Genomic DNA, 16,863 nt, shown 5'->3' with positions numbered 1-16,863 from the left:
ATTGGTGAATCCGGCCAGGCACGGTGAATCCCAACTGTGGCGCCGCTCTGCCCCAACGCGGGGCCCTCAGAACGCCGCCCCGCCGCGATGCACGACCCTTGGGGTGCCGGCTCGATGCCCGCTGCGCTGCCGCGACCCGACGCCGTGGCCGTGAAGGGGGGAACGGGACGCTGCCCACGGCGGAGGTCTTGGAGACAACGAGGGCGGGCACGACAGCGGCTTCGGGACGATGCTGATGGAGTCGCTGAATCGGCTACCTCTACTCCTGTACGATGGCTCCCTCCGTCCGCCCCTCTCGCGGATTCCTAACTCCCCGACCACCCCGTCACCGTCGACAGGTATGCACGCGCGAGATCCCAGCGCCCTCCTGCCTGAATCCCGTGCGGCTGCCCGCCCGCCGTTCTGATTTGGTTGTGGCTTCAGGGACAACAGGAACAAGGTGACGGTGTGCGCTGATTCATTGAGGAACAATTGCTTCTAGGGGAGGACATGCCGCTACTACCACACACCCCCGCATATCCAGAAGTATGAACCGACTAACCTCCCATTATTGTTTGATTCGATTGGTTTATTGCTGCATATGGTTCGGTTGTGCAAGTCTGGTACTCTATCTCGCTCCATGGTTACAAGCACGATTGGTTACAAGTCTGGTACTCTATCTCCCGGCCATCTCCCATCTCTGCTCGGGCGTGGGCGCGTGGCGAGGCGGAGGCGCGACGGCGCCGAGCTCCTCTCTGCTCTCTGCTGTCCTAGGCCATGGAGGTCGTGGCGGTGGTGTGGCCAGGCCCTGCGCTAGCAGCCGGCCATGGCGGCAGCCCAACCGCGCGGCGGCGACGCCGTGCTCCTCCCCGTGGTCCAGGGCCGGCTCGAGGCGGCGGCGGAGGCGGAGGCCCACGCGACTTCAGAGGAGGAACGTGGCGCGGCACAGCGCTTCTCTGATGTGTACTCTCTATACATTATTACTGACACTTCAATATTATTTCAGTTGCTGAGTTGAAGAATAAGGTCGAAATGATTCCAATGGCTACAAGAGATAGGAGAGGAGGTGGCAAGCAGCATGGGTAGCTTCATGAAGATGATGAGGTTGGTGCTTGGAGACGGATTCGCCACTCATGGTGAAACTGATGAATTTCTCCATCCTTGTCCAAATTGCATCTTGATTACAAGTTTCTGGGTCTTTGCTATTTTCCTCCAGGCGACTTCACTATTTTAGATGCGAAGAACATAGAGGGGCCATGGACGTGATGTTCATTTGCACAGGTACTTGTTTGTCGTTCTTTATATGGCTTGAATTCTGCATTATGGTAAGGTTAATGGCACAAGCACGTAGGATGTAATCTAATTAGTGACAAGCATTTCTGCAAGTGTCCTGTCAGCATTAATAGACCATGTCTGATCTACTATAAATTAGTTTCTGCTTTAAACTTTTGTAAAATTTGAATTGAGTTTACTGGCAACCTCTTGAGTCGGCTAAGATAAAAAAAACAAGGAACCAACAGTCAGTAGATACGGTCCGGATGATGGATTCATGGACTTCAAGAAGCATTTCTTGTACATATATATCTCTGGTGATGATTACTCGATATACATATATATGATTTGAGGCTTCTTTGATTTGAATAACTAAGGTCAGCTTTTGAGATATGATGGTTGTGTTTAACCAAATTAGGTAGGCAAATGCTCTACATCAGCATACTTAAGATACCTCCTTTTAAATAAGCTAATGTGTGAAAAAACAGTCACTATAATGATGATGTTGGTACTGTTTTCGATCCATCTCATTGCTTGATGAAGCTAGCAGTTTGTCATTTTACAAGCAAACAGGTTTTGCTGACTGCCTTTTATACCAAAATACTGATAAAGAACATTAAAAAGGGGAAAGAAAAAATTTACTAACTACTGCACTATTTTTCTTATCTATGTTTAGTCTTTCTTTAGAGATAAAGGTAACTGGAACCAAAGATGAGTTAAAGAAAACCGAATCGCCTTTGTTCTTGTTATTAGCTACTTGTTGATTACCTATTTACCTGATTTTCACTTTGTTATGTGCAACCTCACATATGATATTTTTGCTTTACTAATATTGTATAAAATGTATGGAAGGATAATGGATATTGCAACAACCAAGAGGGTTAGTTCCTGTAATTTGGACTTTTCGTAGATGTAGGTTCATTGGTATTTCATATAGTAGATAGAATTCACATGGTTAGATGCAGGTTCAGTTAATGCTGCAGGCATCATTAACCTTCCTGCTGCAGGCTGCTCCTCTCTCCCTCACCAGAGGCATCTCCTAGGTCTCAATTTAGATTAAATGATTCATATTGATAAACATGCATGACTACTCACATGTGTTGCCTTCATAGTACATTTATACTATGGTTCCAACCATAATTTTGCAGCATTTTGATTTGCCAGCAGGCTAGACCATGGGTGGAGCGCGTGCTCAAGGAGCACCTACACATCTGAATGAAAGAATGCACGCACACAGTGGTGGTGGTGGTGCCATTTATCACAATAGATGACATATGGTTACTATATTTTGGATTGTTGTTCTTTAGATTAATCAGCACCGTACCCTTATCAAAATGGTATCCTTCAGACTTGTCGAACTTGAAGTCATGCCAACATGTCGTTGATGGAGAAAACCAAGGACACCAAACTATCACAATGATGAAGGTGACATGGTTGTCTTTGCATGGTTGCGGGTGTCAATTTTAATTATGCTTTGCTGGACTTTTTCAAAAACAAGCTCCCTACAAGCACGAGTCTGTAAAGGTATTTCCTTCTTTAGCAGCTGGAGTATCTTCCATTTCTGTTTCAAAGCAAGATGATTTAGTTTATTCCATCTCTCTTCCTTTGCTAATTCGAATTAAATTCTTTTATACATGCTTGCTAAATATGTTTGTTTAAACAAAATGGGTTTCCTGTCTAGATCCTTTTAATGGTTAACATTATTCAATCGAAATGTAATTCAGTGATGCATCTTGTAACAGCACTGTAGAAGGAGCTTCAGATGTAGGTTAGTCAATATTATTAACTTTGTCAGTACAGTCATTCTGCATAACTTGGAAGGATCACCTTCTTGTAAATAACCAAATAGTTCTATATATGTCATATAGATGCTATCAAGATTCCCAATTTATGCTCGCTGACTTTATTTGCATGAATAGGTAAGACCGTGCCAAGCTTTATACTCCATTATTGTTTATTGACACAATTGGCGGATGCATGGTTACAACAGAATGGTACCGGGTTTCCTTTTCTGTCTTTTGTATCAAATATTGATGCCGCTATGACTATGCATGTGTAGTCATATAATGAAAAGTTGATCTAGCTGGTAAAAGAGAATTAGTATGATGAAAAACATTATTTTGTTTGGTCATGCTAGATGGGTTGGGTTGACTGTGCTTCAATCTGTTAAAAGTTCCCTGCATATATGTGAATGGTTTCAGTTAAGTCATCGTTGTTATTCCCTGCTGATACCTCAGGGTTGTTTCTGTTGTCACCCGGATCGCCTCACCATGAAGGTATATATGTAACAGCAAAGTTTCTGTATCGATGTGCTCACTCTGTTTGTCTGAAAAATAACAATGCTGGTTGCATAAAATGGAGCAGTGCAAACACAGCATCTCATGTATAGCTAATGTTGCTGTAAATTTCATGTTCTAGAGGGCTCTTGGGCTTCCTACTATTCTGGATGCATACTATGCATGGCAAATGATGATCAAGGTCTGTCCACATGCCAACGGGTACTCTCAAGGTTTGTAAGGTGGCTGAAGAACGTCAAGGTGAGGACCTGAACATCATGCCTTAGATGTTGCAAGCTTGAGGAGGACATTTGTTTTCTGTGGTTCTCTCTCTCTTTAGTGAGAGTTCTCTCTCTTTCTTTATAATCCTCTTTCTTGTACAGTACTGAACAATATAAATTTTCTTTTTGCTATTCAGTTCAAGAGAGTATTTCCTTTTGTACAAGATAATAATTTATTTGACCTCAGTTTAACATTTTCTTGCCAAAAAATCATTTGCAGAAACCTATCACAATTTACTACTATTTTTTTTGGATCAGCTTTGTACCCTGTGATCTGATCCCGTTGCTTCTTAGAAAGGCAAACTGTGCTACTATTTGTGTGATTTTTTTTTCCCTTGTATACCAGACTGAAGGTGAAGATGAGAGCCAAGCCTAAAGGTCACCCTTCTCTGGCTTTCAGCTCTCTAGGCTTGTCAGCTTCACAGCTCTTGATGTATGAAAACAATGGCAGCTTCACAACGGATTATAGGCTATTAGGCTGTTTGGAAATATTTATGCGAACACTTAAAAATCAGAATGCATATACTCTTGTTTTCTGAAAATGTGTAGGTTAGTGGAGTGAGATATTTTTTCTGAATCTTTAATTTGTCAAATTCTTTATTTGTGACCTCTACATTGGTACATCCATATCCATACTAGGTCAAGACACAGACCTATTTTTCACAATATAGTATGATGAAAGTACATCGTTTTAAACATGCTACTACTCTAAAAAAAAGAACTATATGCTCCTCTGTGAGAAAAATGAGGTGGAGTTTGAGCTGTATAAGGGTCCTATATATATTGCCACAACAATTATACAAGGTGGTATTTTTGTTCCACATTGGAAAAAGATTAAGTTCATGCTTAAAATATTCATGCTTCCAACTAAGTACCAAGCACTCGAACAATTTCAGCTACTTGTAATTTTTTCATACATTAAAATAAGTCGTATCACTAAGCTTATTATATTAAAATTTTATTGAATATCATGTACCGCCAACTTACTAGTTACAATAATGAAGGTTGGAGGACGAGCACAAGAGGCGGGTGGATAGCTCGGCTGGCTAATTCGCTGCCAAAGTTCAGAACTGGAGTGCCGGGTTCGAATCCTACATGGAGTGGGATCCACCGGCAGACGTACTACCATGGATAAGCCTCTAGGCTCTAAAAAGAAGGACGCCAAGCTAATTGTGCAGGGTGCGTGCGACAACAAGTCCAGCAACGGAACGCGAACAACGTCGATGAACAAACGGCACAGATAGAAGGTTTGTTACTAGCTAGCATGCACGGGACACCATTAACTTTTACCATTCATTTAATATTTTATCATTTCTATAAATATTTATAGAGATCATAAATTTACAAGTCAATGTAAAAGTATATTTGATGGACATTACTCACTGCTACAGAATATATCTTTGATTTTCAACTTTTGCTCAGGTCATTGTTAGCCCTGACACTAATGATGGCATTAGTCCCGGATCCAAAGACTAAAGGTCAGGAGGAACTTTAATTGGATCCTCCACGGATTAATTTATAGAAAAAAAATATTCCATCCACGCACCGTTGCATTCTTAATCTTTTCAATTGAACAGATGATTTGAAATAAACATACTTTGGCGGAGAGCTTTATATATGAAATTATTATGATAATATGAGAGTATGAAGTACATATATAATATGATGAATAATCTGTTGTGTTTTTTTAAATATCATATTATATAATATACAAGGTGAACAAACAGACCTGAAGTATTCCCACACACCATTATTTAGTGCAGCCAGTACTAAAGGCTGGACACTAATGTGGTTTGAACCTTTAGTACCGGATGGTAACACCAACCGGTACACATTAGTACTGGTTGGTGTTATCACCCAGTACTACTGCTGCTACAGTTGCTTTAGTGCCGCACTAGGTTTTCTATTTAATCAATTTATATGTCAAATATTACTCCATATTTAAATATGTTTCGAATAAAACAAAAAAATTAAACGAGTGTACGTGGTTTGGAAACAAACTACAATAATATTAATGCAAACGTGGAATTTTTTTTTTAAAAAAATTAACATCTCGCAAAGTAGTTTGTCCGTTCTGAGTGTACCTGCTACGCATCTCGAATACATCACCTAAATATATATTTTATTTGATGAGATAATTACACGTTTATTTTCATTTACATATCATATTAGGTTTGTTCGAAATTAAATTTAACTAACTTTTTTTTTGTTGCCACCTGTGTGCCGCACATGGCCAAACCTCAAGCGTCAAGCGACACAGTCCCGCGAGGCTTTGCGTGCGCTGATACAAATTTAGCTAACTTCGACTATAGAGCAATAATTATACTAACTAATATGTAAACTATCAATATATATATATATATATATATGTATGGTGGATTCAATGAAACAAATTTGTTACTGCAGATGTTGTTATTTTTTTCATAAGTTGGTCGAAGTTGATGAAATTTGATTTAGAACAAATACATATGTACGATATGCAGACCCGGGCCTGAGCCTAACGGGGTGCGGCCGCACAGGGCCCCAAAATTCTAGGGCCCCAGATTTCAATTGGCACATTAAGAGTCCTTTCTACTGGCGTGCAAATGTAATTTTTTTATTTTTATATTATTTTTTTCAATTTATCAAAAATAAATGTCGTTATATTTTTTTTGCAAATATATCACCCTGCCGCCGGTTAGTTTGGTGGTAATGAGATACCGTCGGATGAACCGGCGGTAAGTTCCTTGGCCCACGGCCCATCAAACGTACCGCCGTTTCATCCGGCGGTAGCTACCTACCGCCGGATGAACTGGCGGTAGGTGCTACCGCCGGATGAACTGGCGGTAGGTGCTACCGTCGGGCTACAGCACGGCTATAGCCAGCTGTAGACGGACTGTAGATGCCTAGCGTCATATCGCCATTTGAAACGGCGGTAGGTGTTCCCACATTTTTTTAAATTATTTTATATGCTCTCAGTGCTGTAATTAATTATTTAATTATTTTATAGGCTATCTGTACTGTAATTATTTTGTTTACGTTTAGAGATATTTTAGAAAATAATAGAGATAGCGTAGGTTAGGGAAATATTGTTTTAAAAATCAATACAAAATAGATTTAACTCTAATAGAATGTGAAAATATATTTTTATGAGATATTCATGAGTTTCAATTACGATTTCGATATCCTGTCACCTTGCATCAGATTCTTCTGCACCCCCACTATAATTAAAAATGTGGGAGGACATACCGCCGTTTGAAACGGCGATAGACATACGTGAATCATGCCTATAGACCAAATAGCTCCATCTATAAATAGGACATTGCCCCATCTCATACAAAGTCACTAGCTATCCCCGCACTACCACCATGTCTTTCTCTGGTTCTACATACATTCCGTGGAACAAGATTAGAGAACCTGTGCCTCAAGGAGTGCAGGTTCCAATGTGCTTCTGCGGTTCGTTGTGCAAGCTGATGGAGTCCAAAGGTTTGGGCGATGACTTCGGCAGGAGGTTCTTCATGTGTGAGAACTACGAGTATGATCCGCCAAAGCGCTACGGCAAGGACAAAGCGAAGGTATCACCTCTCACTATCTAGTTTGCGCCTTCGGAGTTCAGTAAGTTAATTCTAACTCGGCTTGGAAATAGAGTCCACCACCTCTTTGTGATTTCATACAGTGGCTGGACACGGAGCAATCGACCGAAACTAAGGAACACGTTGAGCGCGAAGCAAGGTGGGCTGCGGAAAGGTGGCAGCGAATGCTGCAAGAGGAAAAAATGGAGGAGAAGCGCAAGAAAGATAATGAAGAGATCCAGAAGAGGTTCGCAGATGTGGAACGTCGGCAGGCGGAGGAGCGTGAAGCTGATAGGGAGAGGAAGCGAGAGAGGGCCCGCCGTGCGAAGGAGGCGGGGCCCGAGGCTATTAGGAAGAGGAAGTATCCTCGGTGCACTCAGTAGATGACTATCATGTAATGTTCGAATTTCATATTCCCTCAGGCATGTTAGGTCTAGATGGAACACGACGTTAGCGTGTTCCATGTACATGCCAGTGCAATTATTTTTGTAATTTCAATGTCAAATTAATCTGCATTGTGTACTTTCTACTAGCGACAACTAGATTTTTCAGAAGCATTGCTCTACAAATAAACTTTTCAGACCGACGCGATGACAACTCCATGGGCATATATCGGCCAGTACACACAATAAAAATAAACAAAACAATCACCGTTCATACATTGAACACAAATTAAATAGTGGTCCACACAATTCAACGCACAGAACACATGACATGGCATGTCAGGACCTGTTGCAAGCTACGGTAACGAGGTCCAAGACTAAACCTAACATGCCTTAGGTAATTCGAACAAACATTACATTATTTATTCAGACGGAGCAGTACAACATCAATCATTCACGGGCAGTACCCTTATCACGTCCCGCGATGTCTACTTTTGCACGCTCGCATTTGCGTAAATCTTCATTCACCTTCTTCAACCACTCCATATATTGCTGATCACGACAAGTGATCCACGTGTCAATCCACTCATGGAAATGACACCAATTAATATGCGTGTCATCACCAGCGTACTTTTGCAAACAAGAAACGATTCAAAATTATTAAAAATAACAAAAGTATATTTACAAATTAATCTATACCTGTGATGTTGCACCTCTTTTTTGGACTTCCTCGATATTCTTGCAACACCAATACCTTTGGCCAAAAGTCGCGTAATCACGAGATATGTTCGGAACACAACGCATTTGGCAATAGCAATCGGGTGGCTCTACACCTTTCGGCCATACCTTGCAATCTGTAATACATCTATTGGGATCGTTAGGAGAAGGTCCTAAATTAGCCTCCATTTCCCAACGGAAAGCTGCCCGGGAGAATGAGGAGCTCATAGCTGTTTGTTTGGGCTAATTAAAAAAAGTGGAACCTGAATTGCAAGTCTGTGCTCTCAGCAACCACAAGGTGCTCTTTTATACACGTAGGGCTGCCTGCATCGTCCAAGCACTTTGAACACAGATATTACCTCTCACAGCTCCACAGTCGTCCACGCTTCTGCACTCGCACGCTCCACAACGCGCACTCATTCCACTTTAAACAACAACAGGCCCTCTCACTGCTCGTACCATCAGTACTCGCACGCTCCACAGCGCTCACTGCTACCACTTTAAACACGGACACGACCTCTCGTTCCTGACTTCTACCCTCGCACGCTCAACACCGCTCACTCATCCCACTTTAAACAACGACACGACGTCTCACTGCTCATGACCTCAGCACTTCCTCGCTCCACAGTACTCACTGGTATCCCATCGAGCGTACTATCACACTAACCTAATCGTCGTGCTGTCACTGCATCGACCTACTCGTGATTATTGCACTGCCCTGACACATCCCATTGCCCGGAACACTACACAGCACTGGTCTAATCGTCACAATGTAAACTATAGGAATTACATCATAATACAACGTTAATGAAACACACAGCAGACATGCAGTGGCATGGCAGAACCCGTTGCAACTACGGTAAACCGATTCTGATCTAAGCTAACATGCCTTAGGTAATTTAAAAAAACACAACAAATACAATGATGCAGCATGTCAGTAGCACTAGGTAGTCCTAATAGCCGTACCCCCACGTAGCAAACTGCGTTGAGTCTTCTCCGCAGTATCCACCCATTGCAGGTGGTGCAGGTGGTGGTGCCGGAGGGGCACGGCCCTTCTTCTTGTGATAAGGGCAGTTGCAGTAAGGAATAGTGCATGGTTCATCTTGTGAAGCGCCAGCATTGCTGGTATCATCATCTTCGTCGTCTTTGTTACCCTCGCTCACTTCCTTGTAATGGTTCACCTTGCACTCCAGATCAAAGATCTTTATCTAGAGGTACTCAATGAACTCCTGAACTGAATCAATTGGTGCAGGATCGACCCACCTGGAAAAACCACAGTTATCTGGAGCATCTGAAGACTGCAAAACAAATTTCATGTAAGGTGTCTCAATGAAGATAAAGAAATAAAACAACCGAGTATTACCCATGCGTGTGGGCATTTGAAGAAACGTCGACCGCCATCCATCCCGTCGGTGCACATCTGCACTAAGCAGTCCTCACCATGTCTGCATTTTGGCCACGGTTCTCTACGGTTATCGTATTGTCGAAGAGGAGTTTCATTGGTAAATTCACTCTTGTGCTGTGGCGGAAACTCAAACACTGGTTCCGGAAAGGAATCAGGTCCAAGAGGCCCCTCCCATATTATGGGGTCTCCCTTTCTTCCCCCTTTTCCTTTCCCAAAACCGTAATAATTCTTCCCGCTAGACCCACCTCCAGACATTGAGTATACAATGAGCTTTGGTGTTTGAGTGCTGCTGGGAGTTCACAAACTTCGGAGTATTTATAGGCGCACAAAGGTCTGATACCTGGAGTGTGGAGTGTAAATGCACATGAAAAGCCTACAGTACTCGCACGCTCCACAGCTCTCACTCCTACCACTTTAAACACAGACACGACCTCTCGTTGCTCTTGACTTATACCCTCGCACGCTCAACACCGCTCACTCCTCCCACTTTAAACAACGACACGATGTCTCACTGCTCATGACTTCAGCACTTGCACGCTCCACAGCGCTCACTGGTATCGCATCGAGCGTATTATCGCACGAACCTAATCGTCATACTGTCACTGCGTCGACCTACTCGTGATTATTGCACTGCCCCGACACATCCCATCGCCCGGAACACTGCACGGCGCCGGCCTAATCGTCATAATTTCACTGTACGGACACATACCATCGCCCGAAACACTGCACTGGCCTACTCATCATAATGGTACGTAATGGACACATCCAATCATAGTCTGCACAGGCCTACATAACATAGTATGACAGAACAAAGTAATTAACAAGCTACAACCTGTAAATTAGATGCGTCCGCGCTTGCCCCCTCTCCTCCTGCCACGTCGCTCTACAGCCTGGGCCGCCCTAGTGTGGTGCTGCGAGTACGTTAGTGGATCCGGCGGGATGGTCTCGCGAGTGGACCGATGACCCTGCTCAGGAATAGGCGTCTGCTCCACCTGACTATAGTCCTGCATCGCGAGTGGGGCACGCCCCAGCTGTGAAGTGCCGACGACCTCCTATGTCGGTGCAGAAGAGAAGAACGTGTTCACCCACTCCATCTGTGCGAGGTCGTCGACCTCCTGAATCTCCTCATCGTCGTCTGTCCCTCCCACCTGCCGGTACTCTGATTCACAAACCTCCATCCATCAATGTTCAATTAAGTATGTACTTGTTATCGCAAATTAACAACTCGTCTTAGACGTACCTAAATCGTGTATTGGATGATGAAGAGACGAAGATCCGGCGCCGTACGGATCTATCGACAGAAACAACGACGAGCCGGGCGCTACCCGAATAAGAAGTACAAGTTAATGAATAAAGTTTTACATGATACGGTATTGTAAGTGACACGAGGTTAGAGTACGATTTACCTGACGAGTACAAATGTGCCAGCCGCGGCACGTACGTGGGCCGAACTGCAGAACCCGAAGGTGTCGCCATCGTGTCACGTGGCGGTGGCGGTGGACCTGACTGTGCCGCGGGTGCAGACCGTCGTGATGATGGACCGGGCACAGGCACTGGCCCCGAACTGCGAGGTGGGAGGAAGGTGTCGTCCTCACGACAGGTCACGGCTTGTCGAAACTGCTTGCACATGTCGACGATCTTCTGCAGCGTGCTCTGGTGCTGCGCGGGCGTCATGTCATGGTACTGGCCCATACTCGACGAAGCCTCGGACTCAATCGCTCGTATGACACCGTACTGAACCGAGAAAGTAGTAACATCATATGCAACCAGTTTTGTAGACTGCAAAATCAATCAGAGAAACGTACCGCTATGGCGAAGTTCTGGTCTCGAACTATGGGGTACGTCTCGGACACCCTTGCAGCCTCAATCCGAGCATCTGGTGGAACGTGCACGACACGTGTGCGCGTCCTCGGCAAGTACCACCGTAGGTAGTCCGCGAACGCCGTCGTCGAGGGCCGCGGCCCAAGAGTCGACGTAAGGACGGACCTTGTCGGCCCACCGCGAGCCTGGTGGCTGGCCCTGATGTGTCCACCTATAATAGAAAGCTTGAGCGATTCAATGCTAAATGGTAGGTTATAAAATAATATGAATTATTAACAGAACTATTTATTCGGTACCTGTGGACGTGGGCCTCCACTGAGTGCACAATCGGGACCGGGGTCTGCTGGTAGAGACCGAACTGCCTCATGACCCGGTTCACGTGGTACTCCTCGACGTGGATGTCGTAAAGGATCGGCTTCCTCGTCATACAGTACTAGTGATCTCGTAGGCATAAGGACGAAAGACCGCTCGGTGCCTGGGCGTAAATGTCGGCTGCAGTGTACGGAGTCCACCTCACGTCCGTGTCGACAAGAGCGTCAAACTGTCCCACGAAGTCGTGGTACGACTTCCTCGTCTGCACGCCGACCCAAGAAGGCTGCATAACGAAAAAATATGTTAACCGCTAAATCGTACAGTTTTGAAGGCATGTAATAATAAGTAAAACAAACGATGTAACGTACCCTCTTGAGGCACCACAGCGAACCCATTGTAGGTCTGTCGACGTCGTCGTGGTCTGCGGACAGCTGAACGTACGGCTCGAAGTCCATCTCTGGCCTACCGATGGGAAAGCACTCGTACGACCAGAGCTGTAACAGTAGAGGACACCCAACAAAAATGGGCTCCTCTGCTGAGACCTTCGTCACCCCCGTGCAAAGACCCCTGTAACTCGCAGCCAAAACGGCAGAACCCCAGCTGAACTGTGGGACCTTGTGAAGTGGAGCATCAGCTATCGACCTCGCCAAAGGAATGAGCTGTTTGGGGCACGAGTCACCCGGTGAGCTGCAGAACATGACCCAGCCGAACAGCCACAGTAAGTAGGCCTCGAAGTGCCTGGCAACCGTAAAGTCGTCTGCGTCTGCCCTCATGTAGTCCGCCTTCAAAATGGTACGAGTCATCAATGCAAATACGTATGAATATAATTACGGAAAGATTCAACATTTATGTACTCACACTGAACTGTATGAGCCACCTCTTTGTCGGTCCGTGTGCGTGGTTCGCAGGCAAGGGCCGGTACGGCAACGCTAGTTCATTGCGCTGAACCCCGGCGAACCGAGCCAAATGGTCGTCCCGCCACGAGAGTCCCACGTCCTCTGAACCCACGGCTCGTCCAGCACACGGCAAGCCTAGAAGCATCGCCACGTCCTGAAGAGTAGGGGTCATCTCACCGACCGGGAGGTGAAACGTGTGCGTCTCCGGACGCCAACGGTGGAGAAGTGCCGCGAGGAGGGACATGTCGAACTGAAACCGTGGAGCCCTGTCCCTAGGTCGACGTGCAGGGTCGGCCATATCTCCCTCCACAAGTCGCGTAATCGGGAGAAGACCTGAAGCGCGTAGCCTGCATCGCGAAAATGAAACATCAAGTTAGAACAAATGGTTACAGAAACAATTAAAATATGTGACAAATGTAACCCGTACCTAGGAACCCAGCGACGGTGTATCGGCATTGTCGACATGGGCACACGTGCCCGAAACGTCCCTAAGCTTATGTCACGGACCGCAGACATGTACGACCGGTGGCGCTTGTCGACGAGAGCATCGAGCAACTCAGGGGTGGCTCCTTCCTCTTGCGGCATACCTGTATAATAAGATTTATTAGAAAAAATTTCAGAACATAAATAACAATATTAAGCATAATAACATTAAATAATACAACAAATACTTTATAAAATACTAAATAAAACATAACGTAATAAACTAATAAATGATGCACAACAAATTACATATCATATAACTTCAATTTCCAATTACAGCAACAAAGTTGAACATACGTTTGCGCCACACATTACAACAAATATTCGTACGACAAGACGAAATCAGTTTACGACATATTAGTTCTTAATATTACATAATTTAACATCGAACATGATTCAATAGCGAATGACACAGATGACAATCGTCATCGATCACATAAGGCCATCGTTGTTCAGACGGCGGCCACGACGACCCGTTGCTTGCGTAGCAGCTTCTGATGGGCCCGCTCCATCTGTGCGGCCACCATAACTCAATGCCGTATAATCCTTGTACGTATGACCCATCTCAAGGCACTTCAAGCAGAGGCGGACGTCACGACCAGCCTCCGATCGATCCATGTTATTTCTAATGCGTTTCTTCTTGCGTCGGCCCACCCCTTGAAATATTTCTAGATTTGGATCCGGAATGTAAGTTGCATTGTGTTCAGGATCAGTTATGAAGTCTCCCAGGATGCGGAACCCATAAATCTCGTGCCTCCAAGTCATCCAAATAGTTTCCTTCATGAAGTAATTTGAGACATACATACGAGGCTGTAGTCCACCAGCTTCAAAACAGACAGCAATGACATGTGTGCACGGCATGTGCAGCAGCTTTGGCTTATGACATGAGCAAATACAAGCATCAGGACGGAGAACACACTCCTGCACATGCTTCTCACGCCGGCCCCCCATTCGGCTTTTGTCCGTACACATCACCTCGTACCGACGTTACATAGAGCCAACTGGAGTCACCCGATGTAAACGGGCCTTTTTGAAAGCTGCCTCCATATACTCCGTAACCTTGTATCCGTAAACTTTGCGATTATTGACCATATCTTTCTGTGCCACAGCGTAACGGTCCCTACAGTACTCGCAAGTGCGATACAAGAAGAACTCCACGATCCCAACAAGTGGCAATGATCTTACACCACGCAGCACCCAATTGTATACCTCAACTAGGTTCGTAGTCATTAAACCGTACCTAGCACCTCCGTCATCAAACAGTAAAGCCCATTTCTCTTTTGGTTCGTGTTCAATCCACTCTGAGAATGTCTTAATTGCCCTTCTCCTTTTACGCCTGACATTCGGACTGTCCAAGCCCACATCTTCAAGTGAGACCTGGTCGTCCTCCTCTGTATTGACAGATCTCTTCGCTAGCTCTGCCGTTTGCTTTTTTGTTAGCTCATCCAATTTTTTCCATAGGAAGTTGAATTTTCTTTCCTGATTCTGGCTGCATAACCGCTTGAACAGCTTCATAAGGGTTTTGTTCTTGAACTGGCTATGAAAGTTTGCCCCCATATGCCTCATGCACCACCTACTCTTTAGGTCCGGCCAAAGTGCAGTATTACTACGCTCAGTAGAACCATTCTGTATGTCATCGATTGCTTGTAATATACCCTTGTGCCGATCATGAATCAAACACACGTTCTCTACATCTTTGACAATCATCTGCTTCACCCTCTGCAAAACCAATACCAAGTATCTCCTGATTCTTTCTCCATAAAGGCAATTGCCAAAGTCAACAATTGTCTGTTACCATATGCTGCAACAGCTGTGAGGATTGTGCATTTATACCTTCCTGTCAAAAATGTCCCATCTATACAAATGACTGGCCAGCAGTGCGGAAACGCCTCAATGCAAGCGCCCAAGGCCAAGAACGACCGTTGGAGTACCTGCTTTCCAGGTTTCTGGGCACATGGATACATTTTCAAGTCGTAGTAGCTATTAGGATTTCTAAGACATATAGTGTGCAACAATGCCAACATATTGTGATACAAAGCTTCATACGTCCCCCACCTCATCTGTAGCGCTTTCTGTTTCGCTCTGTAAGCTTTATTGTAGCTAATTTTATATTTAAACTTCTCCTCAACAGCACAAATGATTGACTTAGATTCATAACTAGGATTGTCCATGATCAAAGGGTACATGTAGTTAGCTATGAAATCTGCACTGAGGTTTTGGTGCTATGGTTCTAATTGCTCAAGCAGGCATGTGTGCTCCACAATTTTTTTGACCTCCCAGAAATCCTGCCACTTGCCCATAGAAGCATACACCCTGAAAGGACATTCGCTTCTCAGACAACGCACGTCATATGTTCTTGGACTGCTCTTGACAACTTTGAACTGTCTTTGCAAAGAGGGAGTCGACCAACGTTTTATAGCTTCCTTCATATTGTCACTGTTGGCATGCACCGAACCGATGCATATCTCATTTTGCCTGTACTCCCAAGGGACCGCTTCACCTTCATTTACACTTAATTTTGAAAAATCATACCCGGACCAGTTGTGTGGGACATGATAATCATCGTCATCATCATCATCATCCGAAGAGTCATCATTCATTACATTGTGCTGTTGTTCACCCTCCCTCTGAAACTCTTCAACTATCTCTGGAATGTTTTCCCCTTCATTAGCCTGACCAGTTGCTTGACGAGGTTCGTGTGCAGCATGTCTATCATCTTCTAAAATCTCGAGTTCACCACCTTCTTGATGAGCTTCATGCATCGTTTCGGTTTCTTCCGATACTATATCTCCCTACCCTTCATGATCTCCACCCGCTTCAGTTCTAAAACTAATCTTCTCGAATGCTTGAACAAACAACACAAGCGGTAAGCCTCGGCTACTACTTATATTGACATAGTTCCTCCAGTTTTGCGTCCCTTCAAGCGGCAATAACTCCCAAAATATTGGTTCCCTTCGACTGACCACTGCCATGATAGAGATCTCATGTTCATCTCGACTAAGACTGAAAGCTTTAAATAGCCAATTGGATATTGAAATCCAAGTCCTCTCTCTAGCTCGGGGTACTTTTTTTGTGATCGAGCTAACTCTGACAAATCTACCCCTTCAGGACCATATATAACTTCTCCTGACCCATAAAACACTTGAAAATACAAATCATCTGACATGCCTGCCAATATTTACGACAATAATTACTCGCCCTTAGAATTTAATCAACGCTAAAAAATATTTCTGCTATTTTTACATCTATCTTAATTGTTTATCTACAATTTCTATTACTGACATATATTCGTAGGTTTTCTATGTAATATAATATCAATTAATAATATTTTTATGAGACTAATATGTCTGTTTGAACTCATTAATATTTTCAATTATATTCGTATGTAAACTAATATTTTCAATTTCAAGTTATACGAATTTATATTAAAAACAATTATATGTAAATCACTAATATTTATTAAAACTATTTCTACACCTAAAATTAT

The 16,863-nt window shown here is 44.2% G+C and overlaps 1 long non-coding RNA gene across 6 annotated transcripts; it reads left to right on the top strand.

Annotated features, from left to right (window-relative positions):
• On the top strand, positions 1-4,506 carry LOC120639834. 6 transcript variants are annotated; one of them, XR_005661698.1, is made up of 8 exons: positions 1-338; positions 424-525; positions 986-1,083; positions 1,196-1,260; positions 2,259-2,775; positions 2,994-3,019; positions 3,171-3,245; positions 3,453-3,994. It is a non-coding gene; the product is annotated as an uncharacterized LOC120639834 (long non-coding RNA). The 6 variants fall into 6 exon arrangements; XR_005661695.1 differs by adding an exon at positions 4,155-4,506 and having other exon boundaries at positions 2-338; positions 2,259-3,245; positions 3,453-3,527; positions 3,670-3,866; XR_005661699.1 differs by lacking the exon at positions 2,994-3,019.
• The last annotated feature ends 12,357 nt before the right edge of the window (positions 4,507-16,863 follow it).

This window comes from Panicum virgatum, chromosome 7K (assembly GCF_016808335.1).
Source record: "Panicum virgatum strain AP13 chromosome 7K, P.virgatum_v5, whole genome shotgun sequence".
Classification (NCBI taxonomy): domain Eukaryota; kingdom Viridiplantae; phylum Streptophyta; class Magnoliopsida; order Poales; family Poaceae; genus Panicum; species Panicum virgatum.
Note: the sequence above shows the minus strand (reverse complement) of the source record. Positions and strands in the feature narration are given on the sequence as shown.